General features: G+C 35.7%; 1 protein-coding gene across 12 annotated transcripts in view; it reads right to left on the reverse strand.

Annotated features, from left to right (window-relative positions):
- The window catches only part of SOX5 (SRY-box transcription factor 5), a 1,003,938-nt gene that overhangs the window by 591,995 nt on the left and 388,452 nt on the right, over positions 1 to 23,491 (reverse strand). The window contains exon 8 of one of the 12 annotated variants that reach the window (XM_042946057.1): positions 18,737 to 18,807. The exons of the other annotated variants lie outside the window; for them this stretch is intronic. The gene's annotated coding sequence lies outside the window, so the exon portion shown is untranslated. The remainder of the gene's footprint in view (positions 1 to 18,736; positions 18,808 to 23,491) is intronic. 12 annotated transcript variants of the gene reach the window in all.

The following is a 23,491-nucleotide window of genomic DNA, read 5'->3' on the forward strand; positions in this document are numbered from 1 at the left end:
TAACAGAGAGTTCATTGAGGCCTGGGAGCAGATAGTCCAAGCAGAGGGGAAAGGAAAAACCCCACGTGGAGACTGAGAAGACCAGTATGTTCATGGAACGACAACCTATTTCAATTAGAACACAGAGTATGCACTTGAAATTACCAGAAGTCAGCCTGAAATCTGAGACTAAAAGAAATATATTTGGTAGGTGGTAGGAAACCACTAAAAGTTTCTGAAGAAAGCACTAGCTCCATGAGAGGTGTACTTTACGACGATTCACCCTATAACGCTATGAGACGCTGGAAAGTATTACAGAAGAAAAGTATGCATTCCTGGCCCTTGTTACAACAGACCAGCAGACTTGATTTGAGGAGACTAAGAAATAGGAATAGAAACTGCCAGACAACAATGGAGGTGGAGAGAGGGGAAGGGAGGGAGATTGCACTCAACTCTGAATACACAGAGGAGTGGGAATTTACAGCCAAGGAACAGAGTAGGGGGTCAGTGGCTGAAAAATTAGTAAGAGGAAACATCAGGAGTAAGGAGAGATTTCTGACTAACCCAACCTAACAGGATCCTTGCTGAAGGTAGGTCAGCATGACCAGACATCACCAGAAAGACGGCAGGAGATGAATAGCCAGGGAGATATCGGGGGTGGGGGTGGGGGTGATCAGATACTAAAGAAGAGGGACTCTGGCTAAACTGACTTACCAATATTCTTGCTAAAACTGGGCAATTCAGAGGTAAATGCCGAAGCCCAAAACCTGCTTGAGTTGAGAAGAGAGTGCAGAGGAGCCTGACTAAAGTTTGGTCAAGGACATCCCGTAGGAAGACAGAGGCTACTTAAACCACCCCAATGGGAGCTGATCAGGGTTCAAAGTAAAATGGCAAAAACAGGGATGGAAAGGAAGGAAGAATCGAAGACAGACACTAAAGGCAAAGTATTAAGACAGTGGTGACCGACAGGACTTGTGAATCAAGAGAGGAGTCAGGGTGGGTTAAGGTGTGCAGCCTGGGTCCCCATGAGACCTATGAAGCCCTTAAAGGCAGAAGGGAAATCTGATGGGGAGATAATGCACTGGAGTAGTTCTGGGTTTGCATTCCAGCACATTCCACAGCAGTCCAAATTCCTATCCTGTCTCTGATCCATTTTAATCACTAGCCTGGAGAAAGTGAGCAACTGAAGAAAGTGACTATTCTCTAGTGAAATATGGGTGTAAGTATTATTTTCAGTCATTACTAGCTATGTGAACTCGGCAGTCATTTAACTTCTCTAACCCTAAACATCTTCTTCTGTGCAAAGAGGATTATAATAGTATCTGTGTAATAGAGGTAGTGAGACGATTCAGTCAGGTGGGATGCGGAATGCTTGACCAAACACTGCTAGTGTTTCAGTAGGATTCAGCCCCTGGGGTACCTGGGGTAAGGGTGGGATGGAGTGGGCAGGTTTGTGTCATCAGGGGCTCTTTCTGGCCCCCTACAAACATAATAAAAAGGGATGACTCTCCATACCTTTTTTTTAAGCCACTTTAACATCAAATTCCTATTTGGGAAAGGACCCTTGTTTCTACTTCTGAAGTTTTCTGTCTGTTTGGGGCTGTTTTTAAAATGTGGATGTTATCTCATGCATTCAATCTGGATTGAAGGCCTTTAATTTGTTGCTCTATCTCAAATAAATTAGAGTTTTTAAAAGACTACTATGCTATAAAAATGCTTTTTTTAGATCCATTCTCACTCAAAATCTTGTGCTATACTTCAAAAATACAGTCTACTCGTAAACAGGGAAAGTGCTCTTCCAGTTTCCAAAACCCAGCTTCTTTTTATGGGTTTGCAGTACACAGGAAAAAAAGTTAATTTATTAACTTTAATAACCACCAAAATAAATGCAGTCATTATTGACAATTACAGGTGGCATATGTGGTCTAATAAAGTAAAATGACATATATCTGCTAGGTACCTTCTCTACTGGGATTCTGCTGTACCTTGTGGGAAGGATGTGCAGTAAAAGTGGAGGGAGCTAGGGCTGGGGGAGTCTGATATCCATCTCCATTCACAGAGTTGTGTAACTCTGTTTTGGCGTTTCTAGCATTTGCCTTGACATCATGCACAAGTTTCCAACTTAAAAAGATTTCTTCATCTTAGGTCACAATGAGTAAGAACACATGAAAACTCACTGGAGAGAATCAGTGAAAAGAAAACAAATGTAAAATGTATAAAGTCCAAAGCTGTCTTCACCCAGGATCATAATGCTGTTGAGCCTTTTAATGAGCTACGATCAAATCCACCACCAATTACTGAGATGCAGCATGTCTTGGATTAGAGTGGCCCACTGTTGGGCAGTTTAAGATGGAAAGTAAAGAATGCGGTAGCTGATAGAACTTAAATACAACGACCCCAACTGGAAGCTTGGCTGGACTCTAGCCTTAACATGCAAAAGGCATCATACTACTTTGGAGGCCATTAGTGGATAGAACTTTGATTTTCATCTCATCCTTAAATATAAACTTTTAGCAATATCTTGCCACTTAAAACAATGTCAGAGTAAGTTTCAGTATATCAACTGAGAGAACAGAGGCATACACACTTGTTTATCCCTGTGTTCTGTAGCAGAAGTACCAAAGCAAAAAAAGGAAATGTGCTTGCTTTTGACAATTGAATTTTTCTCATGTTCATCTGCTGACACTTTCTTACATTGTAAGTTTGCATTTATTTTGCAAGGACTATATTGATCCTACACACAGAGATGACACCACTCTCCTCCAGGCTGGCCTGTCAATCAGCGTACCGTCTCTTCACATACAACATGTTCCATATTTTCTTTGCTAACATAGCCAGTGGTGTTTTGGTTTAGTTGTATGTTAAATTAATCCTACATTTTCATGAACACTTAAACATAAAATCTAAAGATTAGGAAGCAACAAGGCATTTATTACAGAAGCATCTGTGTGTGTGTGCAAGGTGGAGGTGGGGAAATGAGTTTGCAAGACAGGTCAGAAAACACACATTTTCATTTTAAACATATTTTGTCTTAAAAATACAGGTCTAAAATTCTACCCTTATCAAGTGACCTGTTCCAGGTACATGGAGGCAAAGGAGCAGATAACAATAGGTACACTTAAGAGACATGCAAATTTGTCACATCAACTTCAACTATGTGCATCTATAGCATGATACTGGAGACTTTCCCCATATTTAAAAAACTGCCGTAGAAAGTTCCAGCTATTGCAACTGTGTGTGTCCCAGGCAACATAATAGATTATGCCTCGACTCCTTAAAGAGCACCCTGATAATATGCAAGGCTAAAATGTCAGAAGCTATTAGAAACTCTCAGATGCACAATATATCTCCATCCCTGAGTTTTCCCCTTACACTGCGAAACACCAGACAACAGGCATGCAAACTGCTCAGCTGCAACTGTTCCAAGTCGAATAATTACAACTTGTCAGAAAGAATTAATTTTCCCATTTCTCATAAAGATGTGTAAAAATTACCATGTTATTATACACTGACACTCTCTGGAGGCAGACACAAAATTTAATTTTGAATTCTTTCCGCATATTAAATTAAATCCATAAATAAGAGTTTAGGCATTCACTCGGAAGCATATGTTCATTGGGAGCGAAAGCCAACACGAGCCCGGCTGTAATGGCTGTTGTAATGTTTTAATAGCTCGCTTCTTCTAAGCACCAATAAATTTACATGATCATAACAGTCGTGGGCATACAAGAAGCCCATTACTGTCTGGGCACAGGCAGCAGCGTTAACAGGATGGAAAAATGGAAAAAGGAAAAAAACTCTTAAATAAAATTAGGCAACTGCACTTGTCAGCTGCTCCATGATTGAATTTTTAATATTGTGGTCAATTGGTCAAAACAAATAATGGGATAAAATATTTTAATGCATTTAGAACCTGTTTCCGTGGTTAGCCCACAGAATAGTTTTTTGTTTGTTGGTTTTTCAAAAAATGGACCATTTCAATCTTACTGTTTTGAACAATTTTTTTATTTAAAGATCCACGGTATAATTTTTAATCTCTTAGAGGACATTTGCTATTTGAAATTGGGGCACCTAAAATCCAACTCAAAGGGTGATTCTCTTTAGCCAGTAGACTCTCATCTTAGGAAAACTGGGGTGCTAAAATGGGAGCCTCAAGACCAGCCTTGTAGGGCACACAAGTACATTACCTGCCTGGCCTCTGCCTGTACCAGAGAATGCTTTCCTTTGGAGACACAAATGATTAGAATCTAAACTGAAAAGAAAATACTAAAGCCTTCAGACCCTTGTTGAGGTGGTACATATTCAATTTAGTAGGGTTTCTTTTCTGAATAAATAGCTTACTTCTTAACTTCTATGAACAAATTCACCCTGGTTGTGAAAATAAAATGCATATAAACCTATACCATGTTTCACATTACTTAAGTATTTTTCAAGGATAAGTAGTCCAAAGTAAGAGACAGTCTTAGAGTATATGTCAATGCTAGCCATGCTGGCCGCTTGGCACTTCTGATCCTAATCACACAGATGCTGTCATTCATGGGAAGCCATGGGGGTGGGGGTGGGGTGGGCATGTTAGCAAAGAACCAGAGAGGAAGTCATGTTCAGAAGTAAAAGGTTTTGCAAGGAAGGATATGTGGATAGGCCAAGGCTTCTTCCATAAAGCATGATGAGTGATGCATGTCTAGAGAAGTGATAGGAATTAAGGATGTAAATGAGAAAAAAAAATAATTTTTTTGAAAAATGGCCTATGGATTTGAGCATATTCACCCTTGTAGATAAAGACTATGGTCACACACAATGCTTATCCCTATGATCTGTCCTAACTGAGAGAGTAGTGCTGCTTAAAATTATACACACACACACACACACACACACACACACACACAGAAAGCACACTCAGTTTTGAATCATGAGATATTTCATACATATTCAGATTATCAAAAAAAGTCCATGGTTTCAGAGTTCTCTATATGGAACAAAATATTAAACTTAGCATCTTGCACCAAAAAGACAGTAACAAATTCTTCCCCTTAAAAATAAAAGATCTTGGAACAATGTATGTACTTGTAAATAGTCTATAATTAATTATTGTCATTTAATAGAAAGTCAGAATAACTGTTCTACTTTCCCAAAGCACGTATAGATGCAACCAAAATCTCTTATTAAGAAACTGAGGTTTGGGGTGCCTGCGTGGCTCAGTTGGTTAAACGCCCAACTTTAACTCAGGTCATGATCTCATAGTCTGTGAGTTTGAGTTCCCCATTGGGCTCTGTGCTGACATCTCAGAGCCTGGAGCCTGCTTTGGATTCTGTGTCTCCCTCTCTGTCTGCCCCTTCCCCGCTGGCACTCCGTCTCTCTCTCAAATATAAAAATAAACATAAAAAAAAAGAAACTGAGGTTTCTTATGAAATGAGTTCATATTTTCAATTAAATTTGTGGAAAAATTAAACTAAATACATATCCTAATATTTTAGGTAGCACAAAACTATATTTCTATCAAGTAACACATATTAACAAATATATAGTTTTAAAAATCACCAATCCTCAAAGTTGCAGAAGAAAACAACAGAAAATATGTATTAAGTATTCTGGATCAGAGCTAGAGGAACAAATATAAAACCATTAGAACATGCTAGGGAAAAAGACACACCTTCCCAAAACTTCATAAATCACTCTGAAACCCTTCTGCAAAGCTCTCTCTTCACTGCTAAAAAAAACAAGAGATGTATGGAGTGTTTTAATCCTCTTCTTAAGTCTTTCTTCTCCTACATGATTTTATCCAGGTTGTTATTAAAATGGTTTACCAGGTGAAATATATTTATATCCAAAGTGTTGCAAAGTATTATTAAATGAAGGAAAATCTGTCATAAGTTTTAAAGAGAAAATGGTTTCAGACTGTACTAGAGTAATGGAATATAGTGGATATACTGAAAGGGAATTAGGTTTTCACAGCTAACCATGTTTATAGGCTGATAAAAATGAAAACAAGCTTGTTGATAGTATAACCTGTGATGTGGAGAAAGATTTTGACTAAGAAAAAATACTAGATTAAACTATCTTTTTTCACACAGTAGGTCTCTTGTATTGTAAAGGGTTCAAATAATCCTTCAGGAGCCAAATGGCCCTTTGCCCATTTCAGAAAGGACATTCATTGTCCCAAAGGACAAGTAACTTGCTGATACTAGTTAATCTTAATACACACAAATGAAACCCATTTGAATAACAGCGTATTTCATTCTCAAATACCATAAACTGGTCTGTTTATTTATTATTTATACGACTACATCAATGTGCCATATGCCCAAAATTCTAGTAACAATGTAAACAGGTGGTAACAAAAATGTGAGTTATTAGGGTCTAAAATCTGATAAAAGGCTAGTTGGTACAGTTTTCAGGAGGCTAGGGAATGTAATTACCCAAACTGTTGAATTAATCACTGGTTGAATCATGTTTATATTTAGGTGTGGTGGACTTTGTGAATGGAAAGGAATTCTTAATTATAAAATGAGGTAAGCATTTAAAGTCTGCCAGAGGTTTCTTTATAATAAAATACCTGGGATAAAATTAACCAGTCTTTACTTCACATTCCCCCTTCATGTGCTTCCCTTTGAATCAAATTTTGAGAAATACAGAAAATTTTTCCTTGTCCTACTTTTTCCCCCTTTTGAAAAACGGAACTACTACCATCAACAGAGGCATTTTTCTTCCAAGAAAGAGAAAGACATTAAACACACTACTGGGTGCTCACTAGTAGGGTAGGGAGAGAAGAAACGGGGGGGAAGTGGACACACAGAACTGCCTCTCTTCTCTCCAACTTCTTTCTCCAGTCTCTCCTTTGAGATTGGGCATTAATTGAAGATACATGTAACACTGAGCACCCCCTACAAATGAAAGGAAGATTTAGAGTATTGGTTTTTATATGCATAAACAGAAGCATCATAACTCTAATGAGGTATAAAATCTGGATTATGGTATATCTATTTTAGACTATGTCCAAAGAATATGAATTACTAGTAACATTATTAGGGGTGTACAGAAATACCACCTTTTCTATTTTCCTTTTCCTCTCTAAAATGAGAAATTGGTGGAGTGTGTATTTGATAAGGATACCCTCTCTAATCTTTGACAAACCTATTAACTTTTGATTCTCATCAACATTTACTTTTTCTATCCACTTACGTATTTTGTTTTATCTTTAAAGCACTTACTATTGTGATAAATGGATTTGTTATCCCACCAGAAACAACAAAGTAGACAAAATTTGTGAAGCAATGCTTTTTGAAATATTGGAAATCCAGCACAAGAGGACACTGATCCCTGAGAACAAGGAAATAAATGAGACCAGCTCTATGATTGACCCAGGTTATTCTCTTGAGAGAGTTTGCAGGTGGTGGATCAGGATAAGGCAGCTCGGGTGAGGTTGACAGACTCCCTGAGTTGAGGAGACAGAGCTGAATTCAGGAAGATAAAGGCACCTAGGGTTTATAGGACCAATTAGTGGAGATGAGAGAGCTGCACAGAGAGTTCAGGAGATGTGTAGAGGATTCCTCCAAACATTTAACAGAATGCTGATCAGCTCATGTGTGAGGTAACTACCCAAGGCTAGGGAAAGAACAACCCTCAAAATTAGAGGAAAAAGTAACTAGTGTTCATATAGGCTAGGAAGAGGGCCTATACCCACCAGGCACACTAGAAAGACTCACAATTCAGAGCTACATTGAAGTACTCAAAGTACTTTAATGTACTTCAAAGTGTCTTGCCTTAATAATAGGGAAAACCTGGCTGTAGAAAACATAATGGTTTGGTCCAATCTAACAAAACATAAAAGCAAGATCCAACAGTATTGATCTATTCCTAATGTGTCCCCCCAAAAAGTTTATAGGAATACAAAAATATCCAACATCTAGTGAGGTAAACTTTACAAAATTTGGCATCTGATTAAAAAAAATAATAACATTACCAAGCATGCAGAGAAGCAGGAAAATATGATCCAATATTAGAAGAAAAATCAATCACTCAAAACTGACCCCAAGCTGACAGAGATGTTAGAATGAAGAGAAATGTTAAATAACAATTGTAACAGCTATATAGTTGTATTCCATATATTTACAAACCTAGGCAAAGGTAGAAAACAATAAGTAAAGACATAGAAAATATATTTAAAAAAGAAAATACTCAAACCTAACTTCTGAACATGAAAACTACAATGTTTCAATGGAAGAAGAAGAAGAAAAAAAATCACAATGCTTAAAATTAAAAGTACACTGAGGGGCCCCTGGGTGGCGCAGTCGGTTAAGCGTCCGACTTCAGCCAGGTCACGATCTCGCGGTCTGTGAGTTCGAGCCCCGCGTCAGGCTCTGGGCTGATGGCTCGGAGCCTGGAGCCTGTTTCCGATTCTGTGTCTCCCTCTCTCTCTGCCCCTCCCCCATTCATGCTCTGTCTCTCTCTGTCCCAAAAATAAATAAAAAAATAAAAAAATAAAAAAAAAACGTTGAAAAAAAAAAAAGTACACTGAATGGGATTAATGACAGATAAAGGACTAAATGAATTAGTAAATTCATTTAGACATTCACATGTCTTCTATGTTGAAGACATAGAAATACACGGGTCCTAAATGAAAAATTGACAAAAAGCCTCAGAAGAGGAAGAGGAAGAGGAAGAAGAAAAGAAGAACAACAACAGCAATAACAAAACCAACACAGCAACAAAAACAACAGAGAATCAGTGTGTTGTGGAACAACTCTAGGGACCGCAAATTCTGATATATGTGCAGATGGAGTAACAAATTGAGAAGGGAAAAACAATAATGGAAGAAATAATGGCAGAACAACTTTCAAATTTGATTAAAAGTATAAACCCACAGATAAAAAAAGAAGGAAAACAATGAACAACTTTGAATTCTATACCCAGCAAAAATATCTTTTAAAACCAAAGGGGAAATACGAAATACAAAATACAAATACAAGAAACAGAAGAATTTATCACCAGTAGATCCATCACACAGAAATTTAAAGGGAAGTTCTTCAAGCAGAAGGCAATAAATGAAACCATATGGAAATACGGATCTACAAAATGGAATTCAGAACATGGAACACGATAACTACATGGATAAATTATATTTGTTTCTAATTTATGTAAACCATTTTAAAAAATAATTGACTAAAAAATAAAAACTATCTAGTGTTCAGTTTACAACATGTAGAAACAAAGTATATGACAAAAATAGCATAAATGCCAAGAGGGAAAAAACTGGGAATACAATATTTTAAGATTCTCATACTAACAGGGAGCAGTATAACATAACTGAGTTGGACTATGACAAATTGAAAATATATTGACTACAAATCTTAAAGCAATCCTCTAAAAATAGTTGTACCTTATATGTCAAGAAGAAAATAAAAATATTAAGTTAACTACATCTCAGTTTAAAATATAAATAAGTAAAATATTAAATTTTAAGGCAAAAAACGACAAGGGGACAAAAGGCAAGTTGGACACATACAAAAGAGTAAGAAGGTGGATTTAAACCTAAATCTGTCAATAATAACATTAAGCATAAATCACCTGAATTACTGTTAAAAGAGAGATTTAGAGTGAAATAAAAAACAACAATTAGCTACATGCTGCTTACAAGAAACCCATTTTACATATAAAGACATAAAAAGGTTAAACAGAAATGGATACCAAAAGATATACCATGATAGTATTAACTGTAAAAAGCTGGAACAGTGATAGTAATATCAGATAAAGTAGATTTCAGAAAAAAAAAAAAAAACATATAACCAGGAATGAAAAAGATTGTTTCATAATAATACACAGGTCAAATTATCAAAAGGACATAATGATCCTCAACATTATAGACCAGATACCAGAGGAACGAATTAAATGAAGTAAAAACTCAAAGAAGTACAAGAAAAAAAATCCCCACAGTCATAGATATCATATCCTTCTCTCAATAATTGATATACAAGTAAACAAAAAATCACTAAAGATAGATTTGAAAAATATTATCAACCAATTTGACATATTGACATTTTTAGTACACTCAACAGTAGCACAATATACATTTTTCTGAGTCTCTATGAAATATTTACAAAAAAAGAACATATTCAGTCCATAAAAGAAGTCCCAATAAATTTTAAATGATTCATATATAGCATGTCAAAATTTGTAGGATATTTCTAAAACAATATTGAGGGGAAATTTGTAGCTTTCATGTCTATATTAGAAAAAAGGAAAAATCTCAAAGAATGGGCCTCAGTTTCCACCTTAAGAACCTAAACAAAAAATATAAACAAAGCTCATAGTAAGGAAAAGATGGGAAGCAATAGAGGTCAATGTGAAATCAATGAAACAGAAAATTTAAAAAAATCAATAGAAAAAAATCAATGAGACCAAAATCTGGTCCTTTAAGATCAATAAAACTGATAAATCTCTAACAAAATCATCAGAAAAGGAAAAGAAACAGAGATGAGACACGAATTACACATATGAGGAATGACAGAAGTGGCATCACTAGGGATTCTTCAGATGTTAAAATGATAGTGAGATAATATTATGACCAAGTTTATGCCAAAAAATTTGACAACATTTACAAAATGGACATATTCATTGAGTGATACTACCAATGCTCACTTAGGAATAAAGAAGTGACAAAACAGTTTTCTGTCTATTTTTAAAAATGACATATAGTAAAAACAAAGAAAAAACAAAAACCTCCCACAAAGAAAACTCTAGGCCCAGATTGCTTCACTGGCAAATTCTCCATGAGTTAATCAATAATTTCTTGCAAATTCTCCCACAAAGTTGAAAAGGTAGAAAAACTTCTCAATTTCTTCTATGAGGTGAACATAATTCAGACAATGACATACAAGAAAAACTACAGACCAATATCAGTCATGAACATAGACACAGATATTCTTAACAAATGTTAACCAATTGAATCCAAGCAGAATTTATTACCTGGAATGAAAAGTTGTTTTAAAATTTCAAAATAGGCCAATGTAATTTATAAAACTATCAAACTAAAAAGAAAGGTTATCATATCATTGATCATATCATGATCATATCATTGATCATATCATTGATCATATCAATACATGTACAAAAAGGATTTATTCTATCATAAAAATTCTCTGTGTGCTAAAAGTAGGAGGGAATCTTCCAAACATGATAAAGATCATCTATCAAAAGAAACTTACAGGGAGCATCATACTTAAATATGAAAGAATGAATGGTACCTCCTAAGATCAGGAATAAGACAAGATGCCTACTATAATAATTTTTATTCAACTTCTTAAAAAAAATGTTTATTTATTTATTTTGAGAGAGAGAAGGAGAGCATGTGCCTGCATGTGAGCGGGGGAGGGGAGGGGAGAGAAAGAAAGAATACCAAGCAGGCTCTGCATTTAGTGCGAAGCCCGACATGGGGCTCAATCTCACAAACCATGAGATCATGACCTGAGCCAAAATTAAGAGTCAGACACTCAACTGAGTGAGTGTCACCTCTATTGAGGGGATTGACTGACTGAGGTGTCCCTCTATTCAACTTTTATTGGAGATTGTATCAGAGTGCAATAAGGTAAGAAAAAGCAATAAAAGGCAGCTAGATATGAAAGCAATAAGTAAAACTGTATTTGTGGACAACGTAATTGTCTATATAGAAAATCAGATTGAATTTATAATAAAGATAATTAAAGCTAATGAGTTAGGAGGGTTGTAAAATTTAAAGGCAATACAGAAAAATCCAATTGCATTCTACATACCAAAAAGGGAAATTCAGAAATTGAAGTTTAAAATAAAATTATCATCTATAATAGCATCAAAATTATGAAGTAGGGATAAACCTGAAAAGAATGTGCAAGATGTATATACTGAATATTATAAATCAATGCTGAGATAAATTAAAGAAGACCTACATCAATGGAGAGACAGATAATACTTTGTTCATTAGTCACAAGACTCAATAATGTTAAAATGTCAATTCTCAAATTATTCTATAGATTACAAACAACAAATCCAACATAATCCCAATCAAAAATCCCAGAAGTCTTTTAAAAATTTTTTTTTGGAGAAATGGACAAATTCATTGTAAAATTCACATGAAATGCAAAGGCCCCAGAATAGCTGTGACACCTTGAGGAAAAAATATAAAACTTGTGTAATAACCAGAAATTTTATGTCTTATTATGAAGCTACAGCAATGTGGTATTATCATAAAGAAGGACAAATAGATCAATGGAACATCAGAGAGAGTTTAGAAATTGACATACAGATATATAGAAAACTGACTTTTGACAGAGGTACAAAATGGAAATTTAGCAGAGAAAGGATAGTCTTTTCAAAAATTGGTGCTGGAACAACTGGACATCCATATAGAAAAATAAAAATGTCAATCCACACCTTGCACCATACACTAATAATATTAACTCAAAATGGGGCACAGATCTAAAAATAAATCCTAAATTTATAAAATTTCTAGAAGAACACATAGAAAAAAATCTTTGTGACTTTGGGTCAGGCAAATATTTCTTAGATACAACACCAAAAGCATAATCCCTTAGAAAAAAAAAAGTAAGTTGACCTCATCAAAAATAAAAAAAAAATCTATTCCTCAAGGACACTTTTTGAAAAATGAACAGTGAAGTCACTGGCCACAGTAAAATACTTCCAAATCATGTATTGATAAAGGACTGGTATCCAGAATATATCTAAAAAGTCAATAAGAAAACAAATATCCCAATTAAAATATGGGCAAGAGATATGCACAAATACTTCAACAAGAAGGTATGCAGAGAGCAACTAAGCACATGAAAATATTCTCAACATCATTAGTCATTAGGTAATTGTAAATTAAAACCAGTGTGGGATATAAAAAATGTTTTTAAATTTATTTTATTTTCTTTTTTTTAACGTTTATTTATTTGTGAGACAGAGAGAGACAGAGCATGAACGGGGGAGGGTCAGAGAGAGGGAGACACAGAATCTGAAACAGGCTCCAGGCTCTGAGCTGTCAGCACAGAGCCAGACGCGGGGCTTGAACTCACGAGATCATGAACCGCGAGATCATGACCTGAGCCGAAGTCGGCGGCTTAACCGACTGAGCCACCCAGGTGCCCCTTAAATTTATTTTTGAGAGAGAGACAGAAAGAGCGAACGAGCATGAGTGGGGAAGGGGTAGAGAGAGGGAGGGAGACACAGAATCTGAAGCAGGCTCCAGGCTCTGAGCTGTCAGCAGAGAGCCCAATGTGGGGTTCCAACTTGTGAACCAAGAGATCATGACCTGAGCCAAAGTCAGACGCTTAACTGACTGAGCCACACAGGTGCCCCTCAAATTACTAAAATTTAAAAGACCTACCACACCAATTGGTGGTAAGGATGTGGAAGAACTGGGAAACAGTGGCAGTTCCTTAAAACTTAAGCATACATCTACCCTATGATCCAGTCATTCCATTTCCAGGTATTTACTCCAGAGATATTAAAAAACATAGCCATAAAAAAGTGTACATGAATGCTAACAGGGGCTTTTTTGCCAATAGGATAAATTAAAATGACCAAAATACCTTTCAAAAGATGAACAAATTGTTTACATATATACAATAGAATACTACTCAGAAATAAGTAATAAATTGTTAATACAACATGGATAAATCTAAACAATTATGGTGAGTGAAAGAAATCAGACCAAGGGGGAAAAAATGTACCTAATATATGATCTCATTTGTCTAAAATTCTAGAAAATGCAAAGTAATCTATTGTGACAGAAAGAAGTAGGGACATGACTGAATATGTTCACTATCTATTTTTTTTTACATTTTAAAATATTTATTTGTTTTAAGAGAGAGGTGGGGGAGAGAGAGAGACTCCCAAGCAGACCCTGTGATGTCAGTGCTGAGCCAGATGTGGGGCTCAGTCTCCTGAACCGTGAGATCATGACCTGAGCCAAAATCAAGAGTTGGACGCTTAACTGACTGAGCTACCTAGGTACCCCTAATATGTTCACTATCTTGATGGTGGTGACTGTTTTGTGGGTCCATACATATTTCAGTACTTAACAACTGTGCACTTCAAATATGTGCAGTTTATTACATATCAATTTTATCTCAATAAAATTAGGAACTATTATTATACTATACACATATTATTTGTTTTTATTCTTCTGCTGGAATGTTGAATTTATGCAAGCAAGGATTTTTTTTTCTATTTACCCCACTGCTATACCCCCAATGCTTGATTGTCAGTAGAAGGTGCTAAACAAAGACTTTTGTGATGAGCAATATAGGAAGATTCTCAGGCTCTAGGTCATCCAAGTGCAGAAACAGTGAGTTCACACACAAAGATGTAGATTATAGAAGTCAAGAAAAGATTTGCGTTGGAGTAGGGAATATAATATCAATTAGGAAATGTGAAATTAAGATGTCTGGAGCACTAGATGCTTAGTAAGCAGTTATAATAAACAAGGTAAAATGCTAAAGGTATAAATTTACCACTAGCATCCAGGTGGTAATCAAAGCTATTGATTTCACTGAAACTACTGAATGAAAATTGACAAAGTAAGAGGGAAAAGGTCAAACAGAACCTAGAACAAAATTATCATTTAAGAGATGAGAAGGGGAAGGAGATGCTATAAAAAGGATTAAGAGGGGCGCCTGGGTGGCTCAGTCGGTTAAGCGGCCGACTTCAGCTCAGGTCATGATCTCACAGTCCGTGGGTTCGAGCCCCGCATCAGGCTCTGTGCTGAAAGCTCAGAGCCTGGAGCCTGTTTCAGATTCTGTGTCTCCCTCTCTCTGACCCTCCCCCATTCATGCTCTGTCTCTCTCTGTCTCAAAAATAAATAAATGTTAAAAAAAAAATTAAAAAAAAAATAAAAATAAAAAGGATTAAGATATGGCAGCTAAAAAGATGGAGAAAAAGCTGACTTACCAATGTCTCAAAAGTCAATAGATAACAAAAACTCTAAAAAGGAAGAACAGTGAACAACTCACACAAAGCACAGACCCTAAATAAAATAAGGGCTGAATCCTAGCTCCTGGGCATGGTAATGGAGAATATCTTCGGTTCAGTGTAGAACAGAAGTGTGACAAGATTGGTGAAGGCAATACCTCAGTGGTGAGGAAGAAAGTTTTCAAACACAGTCAACAAGGCAAAGACCTTGTTTTAGGTAGGTATGATGGTAATTGCATGGAAGATGAATTTAAAGAGAATCAGGAAGTCCATTTGTAAAGCACTGTACTGGAGTGAGGTGAAGAGGGTCTATATAAAAATGGTGTAGGGGCAACTAGGTGACTCAGTTGGTTGAGGTTCTGACTCTTGAGTTTGGCTCAGGTCATGATCTCACGGTCTATGAGATCTAGCCCCATGTTGGGCTCTGCGCTGACAGTGTGGAGCTGCTTGGGATTCTCTCTCCCTCTCTCCCCCCGCCCCCCACTGCTTTCAAAATAAATAAATAAACAAAAAATGATGTCAGTCAATTGCATGGAAAACTACTGCACAACATCACAGACAAAAAAGTCATATGACTTACTACTGTACTAAATGTAAATATCAAAAGAGATTGAGAACTAAAAGAAGATCCCATGTTTAAAGTCATGGCAGATTGGAAAATAGGAATGAGATCCATCTGGAGAAGATGAGAGGAACATTTTTATTTACTAAGTAATTTTATCTTTCTCTAGTTTCCTATTCCAAGTTTTAGAGATATTTGCAAAGGTGTAAATAATAAATCTATAATTCATGAAAAAGAAATCCTACACAGTCACTGGAATTTTTATAAAACTAAGATATGCCAACTTAATGAGACAGTGTATCATCTCTGATTTATTTGAGTGTTATTGGTAAAATCATAGCCATAATTTCATCTGAATAATTATAATTGAGGAAAAATTCTCTCTGCTATACTTGTTAAAACTTTAGCTAGTTGTTGTTGGTGATGGTGGTGATGGTGGTGATGATGATGACGATGATGTGTGTGTGTGTGTGTGTGTGTGTGTGTGTGTGCGCGTGTGTGTGTGTGTGTGTTAAAGAAACTTTGAGGTGACAACAATGTCTTCAGGGCATCATAGTAGTTGCTTGGTGTTTGAAAGGCAACTCCTTCTTGAGCTACTCAAACAGCAAAATGAACACAATATATTCTCCAGCTGCTGCCAAGCCCTCAGCTTGGGTCAGAAGTAGAAAGAAAAATTTCTTGCTGACTTTTTTTTAAATTAGGGCTACAGAGAACTGACTTCTCTCTTTCTTATAAAAGTATGATTTCATAGAATTTGAGGAAAGAGTTAAGTAAGCTTAATATTTCTCTAAGACCACAAAAACGAAAATATTTTCATTCTATCATAATTCCATTTCATACATATTCCCCTATACTTTATTCTTAATCATAAATAGCTTTGAAGAAGCTAGGAAAATGCCTCATCTCATTGAATTCATTAAGAAATATTCAAACATTTAAAACCCTCTATTTCCCTCAATCACTGAAAGGCTTTCAACTGATTTGTTTTCCAACATAGAGGCATTTTCTATTCTGTTGAAATCTTATCTTGAATCTTTGTGAATTTCTTTAGACTTTCATTAATATACTATGTACATAAATAAAAATGTAAGTTTTCCTACAACTTTAGTAAAACTAGGTTTTTTTTGAGAGTTCAAAGTTTTTTTTTTAGTCTTTAATTAGTTAAAAGTATATTACAGTATTTCATATGTCATTGATTAAAGAAGTCTTTTGTCTATTTGTTAGCAATCCAGCATGACTTTCATGCACGTTTTGTGAGTTTTTATCTGGTGGATTTTAACTACCTTGAGCAAAAGTACTTGGATAGCACTTGTAGAGGGTTGATGCCCTCAGAAAGCAAGCTCTGAGTTGTTCTTAACCAGCTCTGCTTTGCTCCAGACCTGTGTATCCCATTTGTGCCTTGGATTCATCACCTGTGAAATGGGGATATGTTTTGCTTGGAGCAGCTTGATGGGTTTGAAATAAAAATATAACAGAGTATCACCTTTAAAGAATCTCAAAAAAAGGCCACAGTTGGATATAAATTAATATAAATATGCTATTCTCCACCCCCCCAATACAATTTATCCTTGTTATACTCTCATTGTTGTTTGTTTAAATCACCTTAAATTTGACAAAGGCTTTTGAACTTATCAATCTACTGAAATGAATATCATAAGATGGGACAGAGATGGGACAGCACGCATTATTTGGTGACTTGGTTACAAAATTGAGTAAAGAAAGCAAAATGAAGGTGCTTAGTGCAGCTCAGCCCAACACAGAGGGGGAAAAAAAACTGTAATCATACCTAATTAGGGTTAAAATAATGTTTCCCTTTGAAATGTTTGATTAAATTAGTTCTGTTTTACTACACAAACATTCTTGATGTGGAGCACACTGTAGAACTCAAAGACTCTGCTGAGTTAAAATGGTGCAAAGTGTTCTTGCGCCCTGTGTGGGGCAGAGCCTGACAAGGAGTGGCTGTTGTTAGCAGATGTCTGGACCATCGGTGGAGCCAGGATGCTTGCTCCAAACAGCAGGCCATCATTTCAACCTTTGTTGCTTCTCCCAAACCTCCCATTGTGCTTTCAATTTAACAGGATCGCAAGCAGACAAAGACATTTCTTACAATTTGCCCTTCAGTTCAGAGATGAATTCTATTTAAACTTGTCTAACCTCTCATAACATATTAGTTATTGTTGCCAGCCTGTGTGTGTCCCCTGGCAATGAGCTACTCGTTCTGGGAGAAGGAGGGGGTGCCCTTCAGTTTGATAAAGCAAGACCAGATTTACTGGCACACTTACAGGATGCTTGTCTCAAGATCGCAGCAAATTTAATTAACCTTATTACAAATATGGTTTTCTTGATGATTACATCACAATTTGGTCTTACTTTGCCTACTGCTGTTTCAAAGCAATATATGCTTTCTAAAGTAGTTTTCTAGAAAAGCTCAGACTATTGGAATAAGTACACTTATCTTGGCCATGACCTCTCCTATGTATGCTCCTGTATACATATATATATACGTATGTGTATATATATATATATATACACATACGTATATATATATATATATATATATATATATATATATATATACACATATATATGTGTATACACACACACACACACACACATATATATACACATATATATACATATACACACACACATATATATGTGGATATACATATACATATATGTATGTGTGTGTGTGTGTGTGTGTGTGTGTGTGTGTATGTCAACATCTTCTTACCCGGATCCTTATGACATTACCTACATTACCTTTATTTCAGTGAGGTATGCAGGAACAATGTTAAGAAGCAACTTTACAATAAAATTAAAGTGATTCTAAGACTTTAAACATACGTAAAAGTTCTGGTGTGGAAATCAATGCAAGATTCAATTGCCGTCTGAAATTCTTATCAAAGAGACTATCCTGGTCTATGAAAAGTACAAGGGATTTTATGACATTCAAACCACTAATCAGGCCCTTAACAAATAAAATGTTATTATGTAATCACACACAACCCTAAATGTGTGTTTATCTCCAAAGTACTTCCGTCTCCCTTGTCCATGAGACCCCCAGTCGCTAGAAGTAATTTAGGAGACTGGAAATGAACATTGAACCTACCAGACTAACCCTCAGCACATGCCCAGAACTCCCACCTCCAATTTAACAAGCTTTCCTTTATCCAAGCAGCTCACAAGAGCCCTCTTCCTCTCAGAAATTTCCCCCGGGATACTAGGAGAATGGGAGTAATTCACACCTACCCGAGAGTAACTCTCCTTTCCATTTGATCTCAAAATATACAGGTGTCCTTTTGCTTCTAAATGGTATGGGCCTGTGGAAACATGTGTAAAATGTAAGGCTTTAGAGCTACTAAGATCTAGGCTGCCCGACTTTAGATGATAGTCAGCAGCACCAGGCCTAATCAGCCCTGTTTGGGTCTATTACTGAGATATAAATTTTTTATCTCAAATAGGTGGCTTTAGTTGGCTAAAAGAGGAGGACATATGAGAGACCAAGAGGCTTACTGAACAACAAAGGACTTGAAAGTGTTAATGCCCCTTCTGCACAGCTGTATGGAAAGGTCTGATCACTAACAGGCTGGCTGATACTCTTGGTAAGGACAAAAGAGAAAAAGCCATAAACAAGTTAGGTGCACAACAATCAGAAAACTGTTAGCCTAAAAACCCATTCAGTGGGATGCTTGGGAGACATTAAAGAAGATTTATGAAGAGTTTATAACAACAGAAAAATGCTTATGCTTTAACGTTAAAGTGAAAAACAGAACACAAAAATGTTTGTAGAAAGAATAAAATACTTGGATGGGGAAAAAAAGTCCACATTGGAAGGGGTCATATTATGGTGGTAGAAAAATTCAGTTATGTTCCTTTTATTTCTGCCTTGATTTTTTCATAATATAATAATACATAATATAGCAATTATAATTTAGTATATTATAATAAATAATAACAATGTGTCATTTATATAGAAATAAGTTAAATGTTACTGTGAAAATAGGACTAATTTTAAAACTTCTCGGAGGTTAGTTGAAGAAGTAAATCATGCCTTATAATTGGAATCAATTTACATTATTAGATAAAAACTTTGAGAACATTTTCTAACGTTTATTAAGCCTGTGCTAAGAACTTGAAATAGAATATACACAAGTGTATCCTCCTTAAGAACAAATACTATTGTATTTGTATCAGAGGGTCTCCTCACATTGAAGGTCCTCTATCAATACCTGAACCTGAACAATGAATATAATGAGCATTCCTAATTCCTATTATTTCCAGAGGTTTCTTCTAAATAAATTACATGTATGTCAACCCTCATAAGATAGGAGACTTCAGTCAGCCATACCCAACTGGTAGGCTGGGGAGGACAGACAAAAATATATTCATAACTTCTAAGATAGATGAAAATTGTTTCCAATAGATTTTTTTCTTTACTTACCTTTGTTAAAATATTTTGAGTATTTTGAAATACTCTTTAGTATAAGACTCTCTATTTTTTGGACATTGTTCCTGGTGTTACTATCAGGACATGCCATTATTTTGAAAACAAACAACAAAAAAAGCTGCAGCCATGAAAAGACTTTGGGTTCAGAGGTGCAGAGAGCAAGAAAAGCCATCTAGAGCCATTTTTAGCTCACACGGTGGCCTCCACACTGAAAAATGTCTTCCCTTGCAGCATGTCAAGTTCTCCTCATGTAAGCTGTCTAAAATACTATGAATAAGAAATCCATGTAGGTTAACAAATAGCTGGTAAAACAAAAACAAAAACAAAAACAAACAAAAGATAAAGTAACGTGCTTGAATCTGAACCTGTCTCTTCTGAATGCTTAGTTGAGCTGTGCTAAGAAAATGAGAGTTTCATGCAGAGTAAAAAAAATCGGTGGTCCAGCACAGAGCCCCCTGAGAAAGGAGGGTGGGCCTGGCTATGGGCACCTACATGCCAGTTCCAGGGTATCAGGTACTTGAGAAAGCTTGAAAAGAGCAGCAGCAGCAGCAGGTAAAAGTGTAGAGATGCTTCTATTTTGAAATTCTGTTTCTAATTTCTTTCGATGTCAGCAGATGTTACTTAGTAGGCATATTTTTTTGGACACTGCTGCTGTTCAGACCAGACCCTTTCACCCGTGGCGAGTGGTTTGAGTCCCAACTCCCAGCAACCAGGGGCTTCGTTTCTCCTGCTTAGCATCTACACGTTTTCTTCAGAGGACTCCCCTTTGTCTACTGGGGCATCTTGCACTGTAGGATCGTTGGGCTGGAAGTACCTGGCAACATGTTTCTTATTCCCTTACTCTAGGCCCTGAAGGCTCATAATCCATGACTGCCTCATAGGGTACTGTAAAGTCCAGCTCCTTTGCCTTCAGATGATAAAGTTAAGCATATTTAAACTTCTTAAAATATATAAATATCTAAGTAAATATCTCCAAAACATTAAAATTCTTCATTGAACTAAATTAATGCTTAGAATTGCATACAATTATCATAACACATTCAAATACCACACTAAGTTAAAAAATAGGTGAAATACATTCAACACTATACTCTGTAGAAGTTATAAGTTTAATTAGAACAATAATGAAACAAATGCACAGAAACAAGTTACAACTCTCTTCTCATCTTTCAATGCTAGTAGGAATAACTTAGTAGGCATATGTTTTCATTTAATCTCTAAATGCTTATTGGTTCCCCGTCTGATTAATTTAACATGTCTAGGGCAATGTAAGTGTTTTAACTAGATATCTAGTTGGGATTTGGTTGGGTACATTGCAGACCCAGTCCATAATAATAATCCTATGAAAAATGTACTTTAAATTCCAACAATTGATTTGCAAATGAGTTCTTGTTATAGGGCCTGTCCTGATAGAAATTTAACACTGCTTTCATATTATGTAGACTATTAGTCAGCGAAGTCATTCCCCTTGAACCCATCTGTCACATTAAGTGCAGTACCAATATTTACTGCATTACAAAACATATGTAACTGAAGAGCAATAAAAAGAGAGAGTAATAATATGGCAATGTGCATGGGCTCCAGCATCCATCAAGCAAATCTTATCCCTTATTCTTCTTTTATATTTGGTTTGTTTGTGTTCTATACAATAATCTTGAACGTTCCAAAACAAGATGGTATATGTAATTTTTTTAGTGCTTGCTAATTCAGAACACCTTACTTATTTTACTTTTTTTCCTTTAAAAGGAGAGATTTTGAGACTCAGGTTAAAGGTGAACTAGTTATTAAAGGAAAGGCAGTTTTGCCAAGGTCAGGTTTTTCAAAAGATAAATTCAACACATTTAGAAAACCAAAACTTTTCAAATGATTCTACTAAATTACTTAGCATGTAGGTCACATTAGCACTCTCATAAAAGGGGGTGAAGCACTAGAAAAGACAGCATATCATTTCATTGCTTTACACAATAGTTAACAGAGTGAAAATGTTTATTTAATGAAACAAAAATCCTTGATCCTCTTGGAATTGACAAACCACTAATACTACATTTACAAATTTTAGAATTTAATTCTATCCAGAGAAATATTTTATAGAATAAATCAAACTGAATTATTGTTGCTCGCGAGGCCATAAAAATATTCACATTTACTCAGAATGAATATGTATTTAGAAAAAAATATTGATTTTATAGAAATTAATTGACACAAATTTGTAACTAGTAGGTGAAGTACATTAATCTTTATGCCTTTAATGTTTACTTACTTTTGAGAGAGAGACAGAGTGCAAAAGGGGGAGGGGCAGAAAGAGAGGGAAACACAGAATCTGAAGCAGGCTCCAGACTCTGAGCTGTCAGCACAGAGCCTGACATGGGGCTTGAACTCACAAACCATGAGATTATGACCTGAGCTGAAGTTGGACGCTTAACTGAGCCACCCAGGTGCCCCAATCTTTATGCCTTTAAATGTAGCTTTCAGGTATGGATAATAATTTAATGAGACTGCTTAGTAAACATACTTTGAAATTAAATGTGCCCTTCAAAGTAGGCTCCTTGGAAACAACAACCTAATTCCAGTCCATTGCTCCGTTTTTAGAATTGTCATTCACAAACTACAACATATTTTTGGGGTACATCTCAATAAGCAAAACTCCTCTGATGGCAAATGCAGTTTTAGAATCAGAAGTCACTTTAAGCCCATTTTTGTCTACTGAATTGGTTAAGAACACTTGGTAATATATCTGGTTAAATTTTTGAGATGCTTCCATAAAATTATGAAGTGTTGGGGCTGTTTTATTTGATAACTTCAAAATTATTCTGAAATTAAATATAAAATAATATTTTCAAAATTACTTAAAACAGTAGCCATCATAGACCAAAGTAATAATCTTGAATAATGACATTCATTTGAAGGGATATGATGTATCATGGTATGAAATAACTTTTAGGTATGTTATATACATAGGGATTTGGTAAACCATTGTTTACATTTATTATATCTGATTCTCTGACAAGTCCTTATTTCATTCACTCATCCATTCATCCACCCATCCATCCATCCATTCAGCCATTCATTCATTTATTAATCGAACATGTAGTGAACTATTATAATGTGTCAGGCTAAATCCAAGGGCACAAGATGAATAAGAGGACCTTCTTCTCTTTTGTATTCTTGGATATCCCCCTCAAATATTACACATTCACTTATCTGTTTCTAAATAGAAAATTGTTTTAAAAATTAGAATCTTAAGGAAAACATTTATTTTGTAACAAAGTCTGTTGTTAGAAAAAATATTCAATGAATTTACTGACTTTGAGATTCTTATGTTTTCCCTGTTACTGCCAACAACTAGAATAACCTGTCACTTGGTTTTGAAACTCAATAAATTTCCCCCAGTGAACTATCCATCATTTAGGCATAGAAATGACTTAATCACCCAGCATCTCATTAACTGAACTCTTAACCATATATTATTCTCATTCTCCTTCCTTAATTTTAGAAGATAGCATAGGATAATAAAACAAATGCATATTCCAGGCTTATTTTAAGGACCAGGTTCCAGG

The sequence above is a fragment of the Panthera leo genome, chromosome B4, assembly GCF_018350215.1.
Source record: "Panthera leo isolate Ple1 chromosome B4, P.leo_Ple1_pat1.1, whole genome shotgun sequence".
In the NCBI taxonomy this organism is placed as follows: Eukaryota; Metazoa; Chordata; class Mammalia; order Carnivora; family Felidae; genus Panthera; species Panthera leo.